Consider the following 8,504-nt stretch of genomic DNA (forward strand, 5'->3'; position numbering starts at 1 on the left):
GGATGTGGCCCCCAAATTAATTGGCACATTTGAGGCAAGACCTTCTTGGCTCCCTGGACGGGCGCTGCGCCCAGGGTGGGGCCATTCCCTGGGTGTGACGGTGCTGGTGTCCCAGCCACTCCCTCGGCTGGCGATGTTTTTCCTAACTGCTGGATTTTTCCTCTCTCCTCCTCTCTGTTCTGGGCCTCTCTGCCAACACTCTGGGTCACCCGCATCACTCCACCCCAGGACATGTGGCTGGCTGTCAGCTATATGCCCTTCCCACCAACTCTCCATGTTCCATCATCAACAGTGTGAGCACCAAGGCACCCGAGGCCATGCCAGTCCCTTCTAGCCAAGGGCTGGGCTTGGGTCGGCAACTCTAGAGGCTGGGCCTGGCACCGCAGACCCGGGGCCGACACGCAGACACAGATGGGCTGGGGGAGGGCCCTGGCTCAAATGCCTCAATGGCAGGCAGGGCTTCTAAGGGGGCCTTTGAAAGGTTTGGGAAACCCTAATGGGTTGGGGGTCAGAACATGTAGATCCTGGAGAGATGGTGGGATCCAAGCAGGTTACACAGCCTCTCTGGGTCTCCATTTCCCTTATCTGAAAACAGGACCAATAGTCCTGGCTCAGCCCATGACTTTACAAGAACCTTGCACAATGCCCTGAGTCCCCCCCACCCCCACCCCCATGCCTTTTTCCCATGCAAGTTGCCTTTCTTGAAAGAAACAGTCAGTCTTCAAGTCAACCTTCTTGGAGTCAGACACCCGTGGACAGGAACCCCGGAGCCAGCATGCAGATGAGGTCGGGTCGAACAAGACCTCTCACAAAGAGCCAAGGACCCATCAGCAGAATGCCCCTCAGGGTGGGCTGGGGGACCAAGGGCAGGAACTGGTGTCTGAGGACACACACTCGCCCAGGCCAGACATGAGTCAAGCTCCCACCTCCTGATGGAGGATGGAGCACACAGACACCCCCCCACCTCCCACCCCCACCCCGGCCAAGACAGGGATGGCCCTGCCTGCTTTGGTCCACCCGCTGCGATTCATTCGGTGCTCCGCCCCAGCCCCTTCCCAGAGCGCTGTGGGTGCTCTGTGCTTAGGGACACATTTTTGGAACATTTTGGAAGCAAAACACTTTTTGACCAAACCTTTTAGGAGCCCGGACCACTTTCAAAGCCAGCCTACTTGGAAACCCAACACTTTCAAATCCATTTTGGGAATCTGTGCCCCAAAGTTCTGAAACCAAAGCATTCTGGAAACCTCCCGAACGCAATATACTCTGGAAGAAAATGAACTGGAATGGCAAAAAATGGTTTCATCTGATTGTTTTCAAGCCCCCAAGCTTTGTCAATGGCAGTTTCCTCTAGAACTGTCCCAGGAAGGAGCCCAGGTTATTTGAACCAGGTGCACAGAAGTGCTCACCCTGCAAGGGCACACGCCATGCAGTAGACAGTGTTGTCCACATTGCAGGAGGAGTCTTGGATCCCACTGCTCTCTCCTAAGCCTCACCCCAGCAGCACCCACTCCTGACTCTCCCCTCATCCACACACTGTTGTCCTCCAGGGGCAGTGGCAGGGGGAACCCACCCAAAAGCCTGCACCAGGCTCTGCCAAAGCCAGGACCACAGCCCTTCTGAGCCTCATAATCCCTCCCTGTGTCCCAGGGCAGTGACATCCCTGTTTACAGAGAGATGGCTGAGGTGCCAGGTACTCCCGGCCCAACAGTGGTGTCACCCAGGACAGGTCTCCCAGGCTGAGGGTCAGATGTGCCTTTTGCCCCACCTGGGAGTGAGGGTGCTGGCTCCTCCTGGGGCACGCACAGCGTGTGATGTGACGGGTGAGAGAGGACATCTCTGCGTGGCCCCTGGTCTGGGATTGGAGGCCCATGTCTCACATCTCTGCCCATGCAGGGCAGTGGGCACAGCGCAAGCCAGGGGCCAGGTGGCGGGTGGGGTGGGGGTGGAGGACAGCAGCTCCGCCCTCGTTACTATAACTGCTTGCAGGGTTAAGGAAGCAAATGCACTAGGGAATAGCTGCTATGTGCACTTTCAAGTATCATCATCCGTAAGCATTTCTGGCAATAAAAAGAACTAAACTTCAGTTGTACAAAAAAATCAAATCCAAAATTACCACATGACCAGCAGCCCCACTCCTGGGTCTGTGCCCAGGAGAACGGCAAGCAGGGTCTTGAACAGTTATTTGTCCCCTGGTGCCCACAATGGACTTATTCACACAGCCAACAGGTAGAAGCCACTGGTGTCCACTGATGAATGAACGGATCAACAAAATGTGACGAGTCTGTTCACTGGACTATCATTCTGCCTTAAAGAGGAAGGGAATCCCAGCACATGCTCCAACACGGATGAAGCCTGAGGATGTGATGCTCGGTGAAAGAAGCCAGACACAGAAGGATGGATACAGGTGACCCTCAAACACCACGGTGGTTGAGCCATCTGGGGATGGACAGCGGTGACAACTGCACCGTATGGATGTTCTCAATGTCACGGATTCATGCACTTAAATGTGGCTGGGGTGGCGAATTTCACCACGTATATTTTACCACCGTTTTAAGGATTTTATTTAATTGAGAGAAAGAGCACATGGGTGGGGAGGAGGGGCAGAGGCAGAGGGAGAAGCAGACACCCCATTGAGCAGGGAGCCAGATGCAGGGCTTGATCTCAGGACCCCGAGATCATGACCTGAGCCAAAGGCAGATGCTTCACCCATGGAGCCACACAGGTGCCCCTATTTTATCACCATTTTATTTTATTTTTATTTTATTTTATTTTATTTTGTTTTTTTTTTATCACCATTTTAAAAGGAACTGAAATGATCACCACCAGGGCCACCCCCGGTTCACCCAAGAGAAAATACCCATGAGGTCAACATTTTTTTTTTTTTTTATTGTGAGAAGCCCATTCTCCTAAGCAGGATGGCCAGCCATCTAATGATGAGCAGCTTGACTGGTTGAAGAAAGGATTTTAAATGTTCCCACCTTAAATTCATGTAAGAAATGGACTCTAGTCCAGGGCAGGAGTCTGAGGCTGAATCCCTGCCCGGCCCACTGACCTGCTCCCCCGTGGCCGATCCACGGGGCCTGGCCCTTGCACCTGGGGAGGTCTGGGTGCCACCCCGGTGACCTGCACCACGAGGCTACCCACCCCGGGTCTCCCTCTGGGGCCTCAGAGAATTCCTGAGCCTCTGCCGACAGACAGGTCAGGGCACTCACCCAGCATGGGCCCTCATACTCTGAAGCTCTTTGAAACATTATAAGCAGAACATTGCCCTGAGACTGGAAAGGGCAGCTGTATCTCTGCTAACTACCCTGATGCTTGTAGAAGGTGCCCAGCCCATACGTCACCATGGCTCATGTGAGGGTTTCAAAATGCGTTTAGACAGACATAGTACCGCCCGTCAGGTGGTGACTGCGTGCAGCTGCAGAAAGAGAGGCACCAGAAACCTTGCTGGGCACCCCAGCTCAAGACCAATCCAGAGCCAGATGCAGAACGGAGCACATTTCCCAGACCTTCATCAGATGACTTATTTTATCAGATCTTCGTGAGTAGCGGTGCTCTTTGGAGTTTCGAGTTTACAGAAACCTTTTTACTCATGTGATGACTTGTACCATGCAGAAACAGAAGGAAACTCTGAGTATGAGAAGCTGACTCACAGACCAGCCTACAGACCCCTTTGCTGTGGGCACCTCTGCAAACCATCTGGGCTGGCACCACCTCCCTGTGCCCCCAGTGAAGATTCTTTCTCTTCACAGCTCAGCGGTGCTGTGCCCCCTCACATCCGCACCCCGCCTAAGTGTGCCCAGGCCCCAAAGTGCCAACAAAGTGTCGGACGCCCAGGCTCTAACTCTGAGTTCAGGTCACACTCCCCCTCTCCTTGAGAGCTATACCTCTCAGCTCCCAGCTCTGCAAACACCATGCACACGCTCACGGTCCTACCTGCCAGAAGCCTCCAAGCTCCAGCACTAAACTCCATGAAGTGCAGCAGGCGGACAGACAGGCTATGTTCATTCATCACCCACAAAGTCACCCAACAGATCCGTGACACACAAGCGTGACGGTGCCATCACCACGAGCAAATGCCATCCAGATGGCGCCCAGGACAGGGAAGTTGAATCATCTCCAGCAGGCCTGAGGATCGACATTCGGAACGCATCAGAGGCACCAGAGGGCAAGCAGAGAGGAGTTCAAACCAGGGGCCGCTCCTCATTAGCTTCCCTCTGGATGATGCGTGAAGAAATGATTCCTGAGGGAAGAAGTATCCCACAGTCCCTGATTAACCTCTCTGCTGGTTTGAACCGGTATCCCAGTAGGGGACCTCTTGTCCCTGGGTCTCGGTGGGGTAAGAGTGGGAACTGCTCATATCCACGTGAACCATAACCCACATGCTCAGAGCTGACGTGGCTTCTCAAACCTGACTTTATGACCCCAGTGTGATTACATAGTGTAGGAGTCAGGATCCTGTACGTTAGATGCCAGAGGTCCGGCTCAAAGGAGACTAGGGGAGCGGAAGCGTTCTGGCCCCACACCTACAGGTGGACCAGGCTTCAGGTGCACACCCTCTAAGGAGGTCCCGTGCTGGCCTCCAGCTCTCGCCGTGTGGTCTCAGTCTCCCTGCAGCTCTTCTAGGAGCAGCAGAGCTGCTCCCATCCCACCAGCCTGGCCAAGCCCCTTCCCAAAGATTTCCAACCACAAGCCCTGGGTCTGATGGGTCCACATTGGAGTGTGGGGTCTGCCTCTATAGAGCATGTGACCAGCCCACCAGAGCTCAGGTGTAGGGCTGGACGGCCCGCCCAACTCTCCTGGGCTAAGAGGGAAGCAGGGAGACGGGCTCTCTGACCAAGAGGAATGTGTGCTGGCAAAAGCACCAGGCATCTACCACAGGTGTCATTCATCTAAATTCATCGACAGATTTATTGTCTAGGCTATCCAAGTGTTATGGGGTGGGCAGAAAAGGATGTGAAGTTTATAAATGGACAATAATTACCACTGGAGAATGTGCTTGGGTGAGCGGACCCCCCTCGGGTCTGTGTGATACCTGCAAATAAACCGCCCCACACTGTCTGCCAGGAGCATCACGCCGCCCCTCTGAGCGGCAGCCCCATCCAAGCCCAAGCTGAGGATTAAAGTCCCTCCAGAGAAACTGAATGAGAAGGCTCTAGAGACGTCCGTGTGGCCCCTGACATCCCACCACCCAGAACCCTCCTTGAACTGCTCCCCATTAGCGGCAGAGACAGGTTAAAGCCCCACCTTCACCAAATTACAGGTACTGTGCACAGGTACACACTGACTTTACCAGGAAGAGGAAAAGAGATCCTGACCCTTGCTAGTTAGAGCCTGCTGAAAAACAGACTCAAAATTCTTCTAATAGCGGAAAATCCTCCCAAATAGATGGTGAAAGCCACACAAGGCTCCCAAAGTGTGCATTAGAAGCCATAAGTGAGTCCTTTGTGTCAATGCATGAAAACATGTATCATTTTTAGAGAAATGAGGACTGAGTGTCTGTCTCACACACACACACACACACACACTCACACATGCCTTGGGTGTTGGGTGAGTCTCCCCCACATCCCTCTCCCCAACTGTAAACAGGCACAGTGCCCTGGTGGCCACTGAGCCAGGGCTCAGTGAGAACGTGGAGAGGATTCTGTATCACGGACCACGGCATTATTAGGACAGTGGGCATATGTGTCGGCAATGGCTGGAGATCAGAGGTAAGAATCAGGTTTATGGAATTGTATGGCTAAATTATCTGCAATAGTTAAATTAACTGCAATATCAACTTATAAATTTTTATAATGTCTTAGCACAAAAAAAATATGGAATCAAATTCCTTTATAGGATGCAAGGAATAAGAGGCACCCCGGAAAGGGATGAGGTGGGGGCACCCCTCGCTCCCCACAGCCCGTGGAAGGAGGATGTTGGTGGCTGATGAGGACCTTCTCTGTCATCACATCCTGAGTCATCCCCCAGGTGGTCCCCAGGTTGGGCCTGGGTGGAGGCGCAGGAATCTGGACAGGTATGCGGATGCCACAGGAACCTGCTCCCACAGTGTCTGCAAACACACCCCTGACACCCACAGAAACTGGCCTGCAGTGTAATTATACACAGAACCAAGAATAAAGAAATGCAGATGTGAGCCCTGCCCTGAGTGAGCCCACCACCCAATGAACCTGACATTCGTCTGAACATTCTCAAAATAAACACATTTTGGTGAGAAACAACCACAAGAGGCAGATGCCACGCACCGTGCGGATGGTGGCTGAAGAGGTATTTCAGAACCGTTGTGTTCTTTAAACATTACAGCTCATTTCAATGAATACCAGTTATTCAAAATTATAGCACATGATTGAAGTCCACAGTGTACTTAATTAATACATGTGAAGGGGATCTGAGACCATCCCAAACATCATCTTGTTTTCCTAGGACGCTCTCTGGCCCTGGGACATGTTATTTCCCAGACACCGGTCCTGGTACAGTTTGCAAGTCTCCCCACCCTGATTCAGTTTATGAAGTTACCAGGTCAGATATGACTCAGCAATCCCACCTCTGGGGATGCACCCAAGAGACGTGAAAGCAGTGAGTCAAACAGATATTCGCACACCCACGTTCATGGCAACAGCACTCGCAACGGCCCAGAGGTAGAAGCAGCTCAAGCGTTCACGAACGGAGGAGCGGAGGAGCGGAGGGCACATCCGCGCGTGGAATGTCACTCAGCCTTAACGCGGAGGAAGTGCTGACACCTGCTACCACGAGGATGGATCTTGAGGACAGTCTGCCGAGTGATAGAAGCCAGAGGCAAAGGGGGAGACCCTGTAGGAGTCCCCGGAGTCATCAAATGCAGACGCAGAAGAGAAGGGTGGGTGCCAGGGGTTGGGGGGCAGGAGGAATGGGTGCAGAGATTCCCTCTGGGGAGATGAGAAAGTTGCGGAGCCCAACAGCCATGGTGGCTGCACAATGCTGTCAACGCCCTTAATGACCCAGAAGCGCACACTTACAAGTGGTTAAGAGGATCAATCTTATGTTCTATGTATTTGAAAACCATACAGCTATCGGTGGGGAGACGTTACCAGGTCAGGAGAAAGGTCTGTGTTGTGCTCTCCTGATTTCTTCCCCTTCTCTTCTGTCACAAGAATAACAGCAGCAGCTCAGGCGGGAGCTTATCTGGATACCGTCATTCCTCCCGTCTGTCCATCACCCCACCAGCCCCCTCAGTGTGGGGAAGCTGCAGTCGCCTGCTGACTGGCCCCCTGGCCACCCCCACTCTTCACCCCAATGCCACATTGACCCCAAAGCACCCAAATTCCTCCGTCCCCAAACCTCCACAGCTCGTTGCTGCCTAAGTGAAATCTCAACTCCCAGGCCTGACAGTCAAGGCCGCTAGACTGCACACTCACAACCCACCCACCGCCCTGGGGTGGCAGCGGTGCGCTCCGGCTCCAGGTCCTGGCTCCATCTGACCTCTACCACACGGTGTCCTCACTAAAGAGGACTGAGGAGACGTGAAATGACACTTGATCATGAAGGGCAATGAATGCCAGCGATGAGTACCTCCCATCCCCGGACACGCCCTGCACTTGTGCTCATGTGGTTTGCTCTACCGCGGATTCCGAGCCACACCCCATCCTTCCCACCACCTTTCTCGGGACGTCGGCCTTCATCTCACTCCTGACGCTTTGTCCTTGGAAGCCTTCAGCCCGCTGGCCTGGGGGTGGGGGGGCCTCTGCTCTCATTTCACACCTCAGGGTCACAAGGTCCCCTGAAGGCAGAGCCACCCCATCTGCCCGGTGACCTGAAGCCCGGGGCTCACAGTGCCAGGGACAACTGCTGGGTAAGCAGGCGTCCCAGAAGGTACCCAATGTGGTGACAGTTCCTCTCAGACTGGACACTTCAAGCCTGAGTACCTTTGCTGCCAGCTGTTTTACAAATAGGGAATCTTACACAATGGAAGGTGGATGGTTTTTTGCACCGTGGGGCCCAAGGCTGGGAGGTGGCACCCAGAGGTCATGGCTCAGACTTCTGTACCATCTGGAAGCCAGAAAGAGCAAGGACACCACACAGCAAGGAGATCTGGCACGAGTACCTCAGTGCTACTAGCTCCTTGAGAATGGGGCCTCGAGAACCAGATCCTACAGATTAAGGAGGCGAGGTCAAACTTGAGGCCACACAGCATGGCATGACCACGCATCTCCCAGCAACTACAGGGTCACCACCAAAATGGCAAATCCACCTAAATCAGATGTTTAGAAAGAGCCTTCCTGGAGCAGCCAACATGACAACCTTTGCCGAGTTGGGACCACCAAACGTGAGGATCTCAGTGTCAGTCACGTACCCGAGGGGGAAGGTCACCAGGGCTGAACCCAGGCCATCAGGCCTATGACAACAATCTCACCCCAGCCCCACCTTGCTGATGTCAGGGAACAGAGTCTCGAGATAGACTCCTACTCAAAGCATCCCTGTTACATCCTTACATCTGTGATTTATGACTTTGTGGTAACATCTGCAGC

The sequence above is a fragment of the Canis lupus genome, chromosome 6 (assembly GCF_011100685.1).
Source record: "Canis lupus familiaris isolate Mischka breed German Shepherd chromosome 6, alternate assembly UU_Cfam_GSD_1.0, whole genome shotgun sequence".
Taxonomy (NCBI): domain Eukaryota; kingdom Metazoa; phylum Chordata; class Mammalia; order Carnivora; family Canidae; genus Canis; species Canis lupus.